A 16282-nucleotide genomic window follows, 5' to 3' on the forward strand; every position below is an offset into this window, starting at 1 on the left:
TTACAATGGGGAAACATCCTGGTTCCCAGCTGGATATGATACTTCTAGCTCTAAAAATATCTCAGTTAGATTACAAGTACTGTAATCTTGCAGAGAAGACAACAAAGATGGTCATATTCTAAATGCCAACTGCAGATTATTTTGATTCTTAGCTTTCAAGTTTAAGGAGTGCAAAAGAATACCACCCCAAATTGAAATACTCTAAATTAATGACCTACAATCCTTGCTGAACAGCATGTGACACTATGCAAGAAATGGGCTATAAGCAACATTATACTTTGCTTGTCTTGTCAACCCTTGATTGTAGCAGTATATTCCTGTCACTACAAGCAATATCCCAGGCCATGTACTGAGAACTGTTCTAAAGTGGTTTTCAAATAGTTTGCTGTAAATGTATAGATTATGCAGAATAAGCTTTCAGATGGAGTAAGAATTTCAAGATAGGTTCTCAAGTGATCCAATCACTCGAGTCACTAGAGACAAAAGAGATGCCGATTTATGCTAGCCCAAGAACAGTAGCCTTGTATCACAAGTAATGTAAGTGACAAGGACAAAATCCCACTTAAAAAAAAATTCTTTTCACTGCACCTCAACAGGCTGGTATGAATACAGTTCTATGAAAGTGATGTTTCTTGAGCTTTTGAGCATTTTGGTAAGACAGAGTAGTATCAGAAACACTCAGATGAGAGTTGTTTCCATGTATCAGGTAATATTTTATTCTCTAAATTACAGAAGAATGTTAGTAATAATTTATTTTGATACATGACTTCCATTTTCAACTCCTGTAAAGCTATAAATTAATGCAAAATAAAAAAAATATATAGTCAACCCTTGTGGAAATTTCCTGAACAAAGTTTCAAGATACTTTATCTTGGTTTCATTTGTCATTTTAGGTCTTCAGATCTAGTATGTCACAGTCCATGCATCACACACCATCCCATTAGCAATCAGCCTGTCAGCATAAAGACCCCTGTTACATCACACACAGAGAAAAAATTATTCATGCCGGTGTACCTTGATTCTGCTTTTCATGGTGTCCTGGTTTCAGCTGGGGTAGAGTTAATTTTCTTTCTAGTAGCAGGTATAGTGTTATGTTTTGGATTTAGTATGAGAATAATGTTGATAACACACTGATGTTTTCAGTTGTTGCCAAGCAGTGTTTATACTAAGTCAAGAATTTTTCAGCTTCTCATGCCCAGCCAGCAAGAAGGCTGGAAGGGCACAAGAAGTTGGGAGGGCACACAGCCAGGAGAGCTGACCCAAACTGGCCAAAGGAATAGTCCATACCATGTGACATCATGCCCAGTATATAAACTGGGTGGAGCTGGCCTGGGGGGGGTGATCGCTGCTTGGGAACTAACTGGGCATCAGTCAGCAAGTGGTGAGCAATTGCATCGTGCATCACTTGTTTTGTATATTCCAATCCTTTTATTATTATTATTATTATTGTCATTTTATTGTTATTATTTTCTTCCTTTCTGTCCTATTAAACTGTCTTTATCTCAACCAACAAGTTTTAATTTTTTTTTTTTTCCTGATTCTCTCCCCCATCCCACGGGGGTGGGGGGAAGTGAGCAAGTGACTGCATGGTGCTTAATTGTCAGCTGGGGTTAAACCACAAGACATGGGCAATGGTATTCACTTTTGCATAATGACAATCTTCTGGGATTTACAGGTTCATGTTAGCTTCAACTACTGTATATCTAAAAGAATCCAAAGTGGTAAATCCATCAAAAAAAGCCATAGTGGATGACCTGCCAATTATACTGCTCTTGGCCCTTAAAAAATATGAAATTACCAGTATTGTGCAGAAACTGAGTCTGTCTGATAAGTTGTTTAGGAAACAAGTACCACTTGATACAGCATGAATTTCACTTAATTGCAAGAGAAGAGCAAATGGGAGGGGCAAGTAATAGTCTCTTACTGGTTTACATCCTTATGTAGGACTTCATGTGCTGGAGTTCATGTTTATTCATTCTGTGGCTCACTGCATGGCATCTCCACAGGGTTAAAGACACTATAGATAAGAACTTACCCCAGGTCATGACCTAGGCTGTACTTTATGAGTCAAAGACCTGCTATATCTTTTAACAAAATCTTTTGTGTAGCTTGGGATCAACAGATCTTAGATGTATATTGAGGAAAGTCTTTTAATCTGAAATTGAATTGCAGGTTAAAAAACCATGGAAGTAAAAGGTTGTGTGAGACATCCACAAGTGCTTTGATTGCAGACAATTGTTAGCAACTCAATGGGGGCTTGAGCGAAATACAAAATGTCTGGCACCTAGAATTATGATGGAATGAAATCTACAGTCCTCTTATCAAATCACGAAAGCACCACAAAAAGCCCTATTTCCTTCAAAGTGGTGGAATAAATAAGGTTAACAGCTATATGAGACAGCAATTTTTGAATTCCTCAATTTTAGCTGCATTGGCACTTAGCTAGCTAGGAAATGTCTACAGTATACGCATCTGATAGGAAGGCAGGGTAGGGCACAAGGAGTGATTGCATAGGGTAAGGATAGTAAAACACTTAAAAGACAGCAAAAAATGTACACTAAGATTATGTCACTCTGTGTCTAAATCTCCTCCATGCTGTTTGTGTAGGATTCGGCCCTGAAAGCAGATTGCAGAAACCTGTTATTAAATTAATGGAGTGGCATTTGTCTGCATCAATTGATTGCAGGATTTGGTCTTCCTTTCTAAGCTCTCTTGGATAGAGAGTTGGTTTCCTAGTTTTTTTATATTGGGTAATACATTCCAGAATACTGCTATAAACAATATCTGAGGGTTCTAAAACTGTTAGGTTGGAACCCTTTGATGAAAAATGAAAATTGTTTTCTTTTTAAAGCCATGCAGTTTCAAACATCATCCTTGGGTTTGGTATAACTCTGTGCAAGTTTTAAGACTAAAATGGAAATCTACATAGTTCTAGCTGGATTTTTCATAGCTGGAAGGACCTCACTACTTCAGAAAACTCCTCCTCATTATTACCACCACCTTGACCAGGTGAGGGGACAACAGTGGAAAAAATGAAGTAGGAGCTGAGACAGGAAAATGAAATAAGTAAATTAACAAAGCAGATGAACAAGTAGTAAAGGGGGAGAGAAGGAAGAAGAGTGGAGGCAAGTGTTATGCCATGGCACAATGAAATATGAAGGTACGAGAGCCATTTATTTAACAGGGACCCCAAAAAAAAAAAAATTACTGCTCATTTAAACTAACATGTAAAACGTGAAACAGTCCTTCTACCTCAGAAATCAGACACAGTTTCTACATAAATTCTTTATTCTCTACACAAAGGGATTATAGAAAAGTGATCGCCAAGACTCCTGACCTCTGTGATACCAACTGTCAAACATGTTTCGATCCAGATGAAATATTTTGAGACTTAAAATTTATTTTTCCTGTAAATAAGGAAACTTAACATGATACTTTTAATGTAACTTGCCATTTGTAGTTGTAAAATATATTTTCACATGACAAATATCTTAATAAAAGTAAACAAAACTGAAATAAACCAGCTGTGACCAGCATGCAACAGCCAAAGCATAATCACTGGATTCTATTTTAATAATGCAAAATATTTTACACGTTTATTTAAAAAGATACCAGTATTATGCAATGCACTTTCTAACTCAAACAAGCTCCTTATATCTTCTGGTAAACGATCACCCAGGTTAAAAACTTTGTAATAGGAAGAGTTCAAGAAGTGCTATCAATGGATATAAGCAATACTCTAACTGCCCTTCAGGCAGACTTTTTCAGTAAGAACTAGGAGAATACAAATTTGTATCTATCTACTGTAAAACAGATTACAGCTGTCCTTTCATTGGTGTGCTAGAAAGGGAGATGAACCTGCTTTCTGCAAATGTATAGTGTTTTTACTTCAAGCCTTCTTGGAGAACAAATGGAGAACGCACAGTGCTCCTCATAGTCTTTCACCTTCTTGCATGCCCCCCCAAATGCACTTGTGTCAATATTCCTATTCTTTCCTTGCTACCCTAAAACCTCAACTACTCCTATTGAGGACGATATGTCCCACAGTGCTGCAGTAAGCATAAATACATCTTTTGTAACACATTTTGCCGCTGACTGATGCTTTCTAACTTTGTGCATGCAGGCCAAATGTTTCATGGAATCAATACTAGCTTTACATCCTATCTGCCTCTATTTACAGATGCTAGAAGGTAGGAACTTCAGACAGATGTTTCTGTTCAGCAGCAACCACTATGTCTGAATGGAATAGTTTTGCTGACTTCAGAGTGTTTTTACAGAGCTGCATTACCCTCTACAGAAAGGGTATTATTACTTAAATGGTATACCATGGAAATGGAATAAAGGCCAGTCAAGATGGCAAGGCACTTGTCCAGCAAATGCAAAAAACACTGTTTCTACTTATCACAGAGAGCACTTGAAGAAGCAACTTACGCTTTATGGGTATGTATGCATCAAAGCACATTTAAAGCAGTGCAAAATATGTAAGACCAGATGAGTGAATGAACCACAGAATTTGAAAACAGAAAATAAAATAAACTTAGTATGGAGTACACAGGTGTTGCAAATCAGTCTGTCGTGGTTTAACCCAAGTCGGCAACTAAGCACCACACAGCCGCTCACTCACTCCCTCCCCACCCAGTGGGATGGGGGAGAAAATCGGGAAAAGAAGTAAAACTCGTGGGTTTAATAAGAATGGTTTAATAGAACAGCAAAGAAGAAACTAATAATGATAATGATAACACTAATAAAATGACAACAATAATAATAAAGGATTGGAATATACAAATGATGCACAGTGCAATTGCTCACTGCCTGCTGATCGATGCCCAGTTAGTCCCCAAGCAGCGATCCTCCCACCCCCATTCCCCCCAGTTTCTATACTAGATGTGACGTCCCATGGTATGGAATACCCCATTGGCCACTTTGGGTCAGCTGCTCTGGCTGTGTCCCGTGCCAACTTCTTGTGTCCCTCCAGCTTTCTCGCTGGCTGGGCATCAGAAGCTGAAAAATCCTTGACTTCAGACTAAACATTACTTAGCAACAACTGAAAACATCAGTGTTATCAACATTCTTCGCATACTGAACTCAAAACAGCACTGTACCAGCTACTAGGAAGACAGTTAACTCTACCCCAGCTGATACCAGGACACAGTCCTAGAGGAAATTATAATAATCCTGGGAAAACAATTCAGAATGCCACGACAAGTAAAAAAACCAAACCAAAACACCCAAACCACCAACAAAACTGAGTGTGGAATAATCCCTCTCAAGAAGGTATATACAGAACAAAACTCAGTAATGCTGTCAGTATTTATCACTTTGCATCCAAGGATCTCTCTAAAATACCTTAATGTTTCTGTGGATAGTTATCTTTCACTCTCTCCTCCCACCCCATTTTGTGCTCATACTTGGTAATTTACAAACAGCTATGATCTGGAAGAGATCTCATTCATGCAAATATGTAAGTTTCTACAATATTATTATGCCAATTTCACAGATGAGGTAGATGAAGCACACACTGGCTAAGCACCCAAGCCGTTTCCTAATGAAATTAATGGCAAAATCCACATTCAGCTCAGGAACATCAACATCAATGCCCATCTTGCAAAGCACTAAATGGTAGAAAACTGGAAGAGTGTCCAAGAGTCATGATTTTCCAATAACTTCTTACCAAAATGGTCTGTACCACATTACCAGGGAAATTAAAAAGAAATACTTTGTAATTTTTATCTAATGAAGTACTAGATGGAAATGAAAACATCCTCAGGTTCTTATATTTTTTGAAGCTAGAGCTTCCAAAATAGAGGATTTGTCTTATTGTAGAGAGGTCAGTCTGGTACAGGTATGCTCAGTCTTCAAGCAGTGACTGGGAGAGCTCAGAGAGGGTCTGAAGCGATTGTAAATTACCATTCTGAATTTGATTTGGGTGACCTCCTCCCTGATGTCTAGAGACATATCATATCTATCCCCCATATGCCAACATAAGGTCACTTTAACAACTAGTATTATTGATCACTCCTCCAGATGTGGACAGTTCAGTGAAATCTTAAACAGGGCAATAAAACTGTCTTCAGAGTTCCTTTGAAGAATTGTGAATTAACCAGTCAGACCAAGAGTCTGCCACTGGAAGTAGAACAGCAGCTCTGGGTAGTAATACTAATCATAGTATTAACTTTGTAAATTTATTCTCACAGGTAAAAAAAGCAGCTGAGTAATACCCATATTTGATGTTGTTACACAGCAGACTTAAAGTACTGCTCTGCATTTTATGTCTTAAAATGGCAATTTTAGATATCTCATGCCAGTTTAAATCAGGAGTAACTCTACAAATTCTACATCATTACAAAAAAAAATGCCAAAAGTACAGTTTAGAGTAAGACCTTCTCTGTATAGTCAAATAATTATGCATCTTTATTTATGTATTTAGCTTAACTTTGGTTACACCCAACTGTTTAGCTCACAATGAAAAATTAAGTATGCTTTATGTAACTTCCACAACAAAGCTTGATAATCCTAACTCTATACATGAATAACTTGTATGTCCATCATGCCTCAGAGTTCAAGTTCAAAAAGATCTGGACCTGTCTTTCAAATATATTTTAATTTCTTCAGTTACACTCTATAAATGCAGGTAATTTGCATCACCATAAGGCATCAAGGGTCATTTGAACATGTCAAGAAATTAAGAGTTAAACACTTTCTCTCTAGTTTTTTGAAGTTTAAGTCCTATTTAAATTTTTCTGTTTTGAATTTGACCAGCTTCTTCCAGGCATTAATAGTCCCTATTATGACATTTTACACTAAGTAAAAGATAGAGTTGACACTGTCACAACTTGTTGTTGAGGCTATGGATAAGAGCTCTTCTCTTTTCAGGGCAAGGCTGATGGCTGTTGCTGTAATTCACTTACAATTTTTTTTCTGAACCCACCAGTTTTCTGATGATGCTGTATGAGTCCATAGCCCCACAGGGGAGCATGCCATATACACAGGAGATTTGTCCATTACTGCCACATATGATTCTGCATGAATGACCTCTTTTTTTTCTTAAGGTTATTAGAACATAAAAGCTTATTATGATTCTAATTTATACTGCCTCTGCAATCAAAGTGATTCTTTCACCATTCCTTCACTTCAGACTTTTTTTGAGGACAAAAATAAACAACTACCTTCCACTTCCTTCTCCTATTTCATCACCTTCAAACATTCCCATAATAAATTTATTTGCAACAACAAACTTATCTCTTGCAAGGGATGCAAGCACTGCAGTGTCATTGTTTTGAATATCCTCATTAGTAACCCTGCCTTTCTTTTAGAAAAGGGTTTAAAAATTCTCATTCCTACAGTGTATACCAGAACACAAAAATGGTGAATAGTGTAATAAATCCTTTTGAAATAAATGCATTAATATGATAAATAAATATCAAAACCTGCAAACATGATAAGATTTAAGGTAAGCTTCACAGGGTTTGGGAGAAAGTTTGTACTTCTGAAACTTGACAAGATAAATATTTTCAGCCAACGACAAAAGACACAAATACATAAACATGGCTATGAAGAAAATCAGGGTCTGTATAAACATTTGGGAATATGTAGTGTGTTTACTTTGTATATATACAGTTGGACATGCATGTATCATGTATCCTGAAAATAAAAATGCGACTTATAAGTCCAAGATTGTTTATTAATGTTACCTGCAGGCCCTTCTTTGCATTGCCCTGATGATAACGACTCTGTTGATGATTATATACATCCAATCCAGCACTACAATATTTTGAAGGTCATACCAATTTATATAGTCCTTTCACACTTGTCCTGGTTTCAGCTGAGATAGAGAGTTAACTGTCTTCCTAGTAGCTGGTACAGTGCTGTGTTTTGAGTTCAGTATGTGAAGAATGTTGATAACACTGATGTTTTCAGTTGTTGCTCAGTAGTGTTTAGACGATAGTCAAGGATTTTTCAGCTTCTCATGCCCAGCCAGGGCACCTGACCCAAACTGGCCAACAGTGTATTCCATACCATGGGACGTCCCATCCAGTTTAGGCACTGGGAAGTGGGGGCGGGGAATCGCCGCTCGGGGACTGGCTGGGGGTCGGTCGGTGGGTGGTGAGCAATTGCCCTGCGCATCATTTGTACATTCCAATCCTTTTATTACTACTGTTGTAATTTTATTAGTGTTATCATTATCATTATTAGTTTCTTCTTTTCTGTTCTATTAAACCGTTCTTATCTCAACCCAGGAGTTTTACTTCTTTTCCTGATTTTTTCCCCCATCCCGCTGGATGGGGGGGAAGTGAGTGAGCGGCTGCGTGGTGCTTAGTTTCTGGCTGGGGTTAAACCACGACAACACTGCACTGAATATGTGATTCAGTATCAATGTGACATGAGAAGTGCATCATGTCTGTCCTCCCCACCCCAAAACTACTGCCTTTTTTTTCCTCCACTAGATGCACACTGGACTGGTACAAGAAACTTCTGGTTCTGTGCACCTGAGGGATAACTCTTATTCTGAGATGGTCTTTCTTGGGCTGATTTGGAGAGATTTCTAAGTAAACAATGTTGTATATGTAGGTCATATGTCAAAAATCTCGATAGGTCCATGCTATAGCATGATCCAGGTTGTAGAATACTCTTACAGTTGAGAGTGTTTGCTGGTCTTCAGAAAGATTAGGACAATCCGTAACAAAGTCTATTAGGACAATTATCATACCAAAGAGTTGGATGTCACATCACAACATAAATTGGAAAGACAATTTTGAAAGAAATAAACAATTGCATCTTGGAACAGCTCATTCTAAAGCATACACAAGAATAGGCTATTCTTGACTTTGCCTTAAGTAACTTTCTGAAATAATTCCTGTAAATAAGTATGATTGAACTGCTAAAGAAAAAAACATAATATAATTAAATTTGACATTGTTCATTGTTGTGGTTTAACCCCAGCCAGCAACTAAGCACCATGCAGCACCTCGCTCATTCCCCCCACCCCACAGTGGGATGGGGAGAGAATCGAAAAAAAGTAAAACTCATGGGTTGAGATAAAGACAGTTTAATAGGATAGAAAGGAAAATAATAATAATAATAATAATAATAATAATAATAATACAATTAGAATATACAAAACAAGTGAGCACAATGCAATTGCTCACCACTGGCTGACTGATGCCCAGTTACTTCCTGAGCAGTGATCCGCCCTCCTGGCCAACTCCACCCAGTATATATATTAGTTATGACGTCATGTGGTATGGACTATTCCTTTGGCCAGTTTGGGTCAGCTCTCCTGGCTGTGTGCCCTCCCAACTTCTTGTGCCCTTCCAGCCTTCTTGCTGGCTGGGCATGAGAAGCTGAAAAATCCTTGACTTAGTATAAACACTGCTTGGCAACAACTAAACACATCAGTGTGTTATCAACATTATTCTCATACTAAATCCAAAACATAACACTACACCTGCTACTAGAAAGAAAATTAACTGAAAGCCAAAACCAGGACAGACATGTTTTGTGAGATCAAACTAAGTGGTAGTTTGCAACACTGAAATTCAGGAGCCAGATTCTTTTTAAATGAGTAGGCTACAGCGGTTTGACAGACAATGAAGTAAATAGAATAGAAAACTAAAATCCATATGAAGCAGCCTGGACACCATCTTGTTAGACAGTCAGGGGAGAGATCTGAAAACTCTTATATACCAAAACAACAAAACTGAAGTGAACAGGACAGGTACTGAAGTGGTTTAAATATAGTTTGTAGGCTTCAAGCCACTTTTTCTGAATGGAACTCAAAATATGGCACCAAATAAGATTCTAAACAATGGCTGGCTAGGAAGTTACAATTCAAATATGATTGTCAAAAAAAAAGAACAAAATACAGTAAAAACCAAACTTTGGAAGCTTAGGAGAATGCATGTGGGATGTCAGTACCCCCAGAGATCTTGCAATGAGACAATCTTTTTTACTTAGTTCTTTAGACATAGTGAATTTGAGATACCTATATACAGAAGTGAAGTAGAAAGCAGCTTTTGAGGCATTCCCAAAGATAGAGATATCAAAAAGTATAAGAGCAGTGGATGAAATAAGAGGAGGAATCAAACTGTTATAAGAATTACATGACTTTATCCAAGAGCTTTGAAAGAATTGACGAATGCAATAACAGGCACTATCAGACAGTCTATGAAACTCAGAGTTAATACCTTCATGATGTGTATACACCAGGCTAGGTTTTGAAAGAACTGTATTTCTCTAACTTCTCAGAGTTCTTTGGAAAACTGGTAGATAATATCTATGGAACTCCTCAAAGAGTAAGAATGTTCTTTCAGGTTAAGTCTGAACTGAGACATATACGGATTCTAATTAAGGACTCATAGGTATGCTAACATTACAGTAAAATCTTATGCCCAGCTTAGCAAGATAAATAAAAAATAATATGTATTACCACTTCAAAGTATCTTCATCAGTCAGATGAAAGGCTGAGACTTTCTCAAGAATAAATAGCTAGTCAAAAGTAGAAAGGGGAATACCTATTGCCCTCTTTCCTGCTATGAATTCTGAACTGCAATTCACATATGATCATAGGCTAACACTTCCAAATTAGTTGCACCATGTGGTTTCACACCTTCCTTTTAAGTTCTGTTGTTGACCATTAAAGTGGATAGACTACTATTACAAGTTAGGATATGATAAAACCATTGGTTTGGGTCACTCATGTCTAGATGCAGTATGCAGAGTACTCATGATGTTTTTAGTTCCTGCTAGCTTTGGAGTCAGTCCATGGCTTACTCTTCATTGTGATGTACACAGGACATATTTCTGTTGAATAATAGGGAAACTAAAATGTTTACAGTGGGCTACAAAAAGGTCTGTTACACCTATCCCATTGAAGCCCTATTTTGATCCTTCAGGAAAGACTGAAGTAGTGCATTGCCTCTGAATTTGTACCTTTCAAAAAACACATCTACACTACTCTATCTTTGGAGGGACTTCCTGTGGAACTATATTTAGCATAGGTATCAGGAGCTCAGCTATAGCAGCATGAAACTCAGCATGCACTAATTAGTCAGACTTCTCAGAAAGCACTTGCAGGCCACACTGAGCTCTGTGATGCTGCAACTTACTGCTGGTATTTGAAATACATGCCAGCCTAAAAGTTAGCTTAGTCTTGTTGTAACTGCGGTATAGGAGACCCTGCAAAAAGGTGCATTTTGCCCTTGATTGCGGGTTGAATAGAGGATATACATATATGCTATGTTATGTCATATCTTAATTATATCTTAATTATACATGTATATAGAGAGAATATATACCTATATCATATATAATATTATATACACGACTGGCTTTTGCTTTGCTTTGCTTCAGCTGAAAGTTGTACGTTATGCACAAAACAACTGAATCATGAATAACAAAGGCATGTTATTTAATTCTTTTAGTGGAGACCAGCAATTATTATATACTGACTGTTCAAGGGTGTTATTTTTGTAAACAAGAAACAAACAAAATGAGCATAGAATTCATCATTAGGAAATGGTCTCTTATTCAATTAGTACACATTCAAGAGAGCCCCATATGCATGTGCTCTAGTCAGTGAAGTACTGCAGGAAAATAGGAAGAGATCTCCCAGGGTGCAGCACACCCTGCTTTCTCTACCATATGCCTTCTAAATATGTTCCTCTGTGTCACTATACTCACAAGACAACTTGCTGACTCTTGGCAAATTGATTCTGATACATTAAAAACATATAATTCCTAATGAATAGTCTTTGCTTATTAAAAAAAAAAACCAAAAACAAAACAAAAACCCAAAACAAACAAACAAAAAATCCTAAACCAAAGAACAAAGAAAAACACCCTTACAGAAGTGACCAGTGAATTCTGGCAACAGGTATATACTTTCAAAATTGTGGTGCTGGCCTTTATTTCTGGAGTAATGCTATCTAATGTCCCATTCCTTTCCAAGCTATGGCCTCAACAAGGTGCTGAAAACCAAAGCTTAAAAACCTCAAAAGATATTCCATGATGCATGAAACATATTAATAGTATTTATTTGGATGAGATACTACAGACAAGAGTCACTATAAATTTAAAGAGAGCATGACATAGATTCAGGGAAAACAAAAACTGTTTTGAGGTTAACCTAAATGTGGATTAAAAAAAACCTAGTGAATTTTCAAAAAGAAAACTGTAATATATCACCCTTTTTTGTTTTGTATAAGGCTAGAGGAAGCCTAAAGAGTTCAAGTAATTAATAAGCTGCTGGTAAATCACAGATTTTAAATAATATACTAACATTGACATTTACAGTGTAAATCTTAATACCATTCTATAAAGTTTTGCAACAAATTGGGTAGGAAGCTTTGTCTCTAAAAAGAGACTTTTAAAGGCCCTCCAAATAGCCACAGAACAAAGAACTATTAATTAAGAGGAAATGGGGAAGTAAAGGATAGGGGAAGAACACATAAGTAATTTATATAAAATTCAAAGTATATTAACACATTTTAAGGGGTATGTGTGTGTTATAAAAAACAATAAAGATGAACTGAGGTGAATAAGGTTGGATAAAGGTAAAAGTAGCAATAAATTAGTATCTACAGGTGATAACTGAGATTAGAAATTCAAGAGCTGAAACATTAGCAATTACTATTAGAAACTCTTTGATAACTGAAGAGGTATCAGTTGATTGGAAACCAGTGATTTGTTTCAGTACTTAGAACAGCTTTCTTAAAATTATTTAAAATAGATACACGTCTGGAAGTTCTGCATATCTTTACTGTGGGCTTGAGAAACACAAATTTCAGTTTGTGTGTTGTCCATTTGCTTCCTAAACTTTAAATGAGTAGGAATGCTTTTCCCAACAACCCAGGGAACCTGAATTTCTAACTACACATCCCATGGATCTCCTAAGAACTGCTTGGATCTGGGGAAAATAAAATGTTCTAGTGCTTAGTATTGCTTTGTCCAGCCATGAATCCCAGAATACTTTGTTCTGTTTTATCTGAACTTTTGGAGTCAGTGACATCCTAATTACTCACTGTCCGGAGAAGTGCTCTTAAAATGAGTTCTATGGATGGGCAAGTTTCATTGAGTCCAATGGGCAGAAATAATAAAAGAAAAATGTGTGTATAAATGTTCTGTATTACTCATTAAACAGACTCGGAATTAGACATGCCTATATGACTACGTATTATGTGATGTAATAAATATTTTTTTACAATATGAAACAATTCATTTTTAATACAGAACCTGTTTGCAAATGGCTGTTTCAAAACAGGAGCAGAAAAGTCCATCTGCAAATAAGATAGATAAATCGGGGAACTAGTGAATATTTGCTAGGTAAATAAGATTTATTTTTGCTGTGCTCAACGGAATCCATCAAAATCCATCACATACAATGTAGAAAAGATGGGATCTATGTTAAGAAGATTTTAGTGTTTAGAAGCCTCAGTATAAAACTTTTTGCAAAGTAAAGCAAAAGCTAAGACATTGCTTGTTATGGTAAAGGGACTCTAAGGAAAAATTCAGCTAAAACTCGACAGCAATTCCTGCCATAATATCATAACTCTTAGAGGTTCATCATGTCCATTTTAAGAAATTCAACCATTTTATAAATCACAGATAAATGGAGCTGTCTTATTGTATATTCATAACACCTCACGTAATATGCAACACGTTTTACTTATCTTGACTTAAATTCTAAACAAACAAGGCTTTTGTTGTTCTAAAGCAACATGTAATAACAAAATACACAGTGACCACTGTTAGCATCAACAATATAGCAATATAGCGTGTTGCTGGAAAGTTTTGGTGGTTTGGGATTTTTTTTTTTCATCTTTGAGTAGTTTTCTGTTCCTCAGAAAAATATGCAATTGGACATTTGAATCTGAGGCTTTTATTGTACATATACAGATAAATCTGCTGAATATTACACTCCTTTCAGTAAGTCTCCTATACTCAGGGTCTGAACATGTATCACATTGCCTGTTTTGCCACATATATTCAGCGATACACTGAGATCACATTTGTACGTTACCAACATTGTGTTTTAACTTGCTGTCTTTGACATCAGTGGGTCCCTGGCCTTAAGACTGCTCCCTTCTTCAATACTCAAAATTTCCTAAGTAACAAAAATTCTCATTCAAATATTTTAAGAAAGTTGTCACTTTTAACAATAGACAATAATGTAAAAGACCTCCCATTACACTGTTCAAAGAGGTTGGTATTTAAAAACATGTTTAGATTAAAAAAGTGCAAGCTACTTGCACGCTCAAAATTGCATTCCAGTTATTCCATGACAACACTAAGACTTTGCATCTAATTTTTTCTTCCTCAAAATTTTGCTCAGTTTTATCTGTGCAGATCTCTTTCTGGCTATTCACATTTAAAGATCCTTTTGAGACCATTTTGAAAATGCAGCCACTAATGAGAGGGATGATTAAGAGGCCTAGCAGTTTGCTATTAGCATATGGAAAAGTGAAACAGTTTCCATCTGCATACCTATTTTTATCTCTGTTTCTTCCCCTGCCCTTAAAGTAGAACTATAACATTAGGTAATCTGCCTTGTTAGGGCATTGGAAAAGCAATCTGAAGTGGAAAGTGTCCTATGCTTTCTGAGTGAGCCAGTCCAGAGAAGTAGTGGCTCATCCGCCCATTATTATCTTTGTACTATAGTCTATCATAGAATGAGTACTATAGTTGTGTTAACTGACACCTTTGAATTCAAATTAGCATTTTTGTGGTCAAATTCTATGAGGATATTTCAACACTTCAGGTAAATAAAGATGCATACAAAGATGTCATCTATTAACAGCAAGTACATTAACTGGTAAGTGTTATATGTTAAGAATCTCTTCCAAGTTCATATATTTAACTTTTGGCTTTGATCCTATCACAAATAAAATGCATTTGACAATTACTTGTGAATATTCAATGAAGTACATCAGGCTTAATCTCTAGCATTCAAGGTTAAATCTGCTAACGTTTTCTTATTAAGCACAAGACAAAAAAACCCCCCAACAAATCCATCTTCTATTGGAACTCTGCACTTTGATGTTTTTTTTTATGACAAAGGCCATCCAATGCTTAGGAGAATGAACCGATTCAAGAGTAGTGATAATATGAAATTTCAAAGAGGGTTAATATTATGTTCAACTTGGAGAAGACATTAATTATTCTTCAACACAGTAGCAAAATTACAACCACTTCCACATTAAAACAATAGGCATACCACAAAACCCAAACTTGGTCAAATTCTGAAGTATTTGCTCTGAATTTCTTGTCTTTAGGTTGACCCCAGCAAAAAGTCAGTGTGTCAAATCTAGATGGCCAAGTTAACTTTTGCTTTAGAAAAACCTATGTAGCCAGGCCAGACAGAAGATTTGGTAGGCAAATGAGAGCACTTTTGGGAAGAAATTTTTTTAAACTTATAAAGGGGGCAAGGAATTCAAATTTGAACAACTGGTCATTGTCTGCCCTCACTTTTGTGTTGCCTCCTTCCTGAAAGGGCAGAAAGGGACCAAGGTATGATACAATACCTGCAGATGGGATCTTTCAGTGGGCTCCAGGAATATGCATCAATGGACTGAAGGAAGTTTCTGAATTCCCTCACTGTGTACTGCTTGACCATGCCTGAGTCCGGCAGAGACATCCTCAAACCACACCTCAGCACCAAGCATCGGACCAATTTCAGTCAGAATAGCCATAAGAACTCAGAGAAGTCTGAATTGAGTAGCCTTCCTACTTCCTACAAAACGATGCCTCTACCTGGACTCATGCAAAGCATTTGACACTATCCAACACAACATCCTTGTCTCTAAATTGGAAAGGCATGGATTTGACAGATGGACCACTCGGTGGATAAGGAATTGGCTGGATGCTTGCACTCAAAGACTTACGATCAACAGCTTGATGTCCAAGTGGAGAGCAGTGATGAGTGGCATTCCTCAGGGGTTGGTATTGGGACCAGCACTGTTTAAGATCTTTGTCAGTAACATCGACAGTGGGATTGAGTGCACCCTCAGCAAGTTTGCAAATGACACCAAGCTGTGTGGTGCGGTCAACACGCTGGAGGGAAGGGATGCCATCCAGAGGGACTTTGACAGGCTTGAGAGGTGGGCCTCTGTGAACCTCATGAAGTTCAACAAGGCCACATGCAAGGTCCTGCACATGGGTTGGGGCAATCCTAAGCACAAACACAGGGTTGGCAGAGAATGGATTGAGAGCAGCCCTGAGGAGAAGGACTTGGGGGGTGTTGGTTGATGAGAAATTCAACATGACCCAGCAATGTGCGTTTGCAGCC

This window comes from Haliaeetus leucocephalus, unplaced genomic scaffold, assembly GCF_000737465.1.
Source record: "Haliaeetus leucocephalus isolate CR32 unplaced genomic scaffold, Haliaeetus_leucocephalus-4.0 Scaffold656, whole genome shotgun sequence".
Taxonomy (NCBI): domain Eukaryota; kingdom Metazoa; phylum Chordata; class Aves; order Accipitriformes; family Accipitridae; genus Haliaeetus; species Haliaeetus leucocephalus.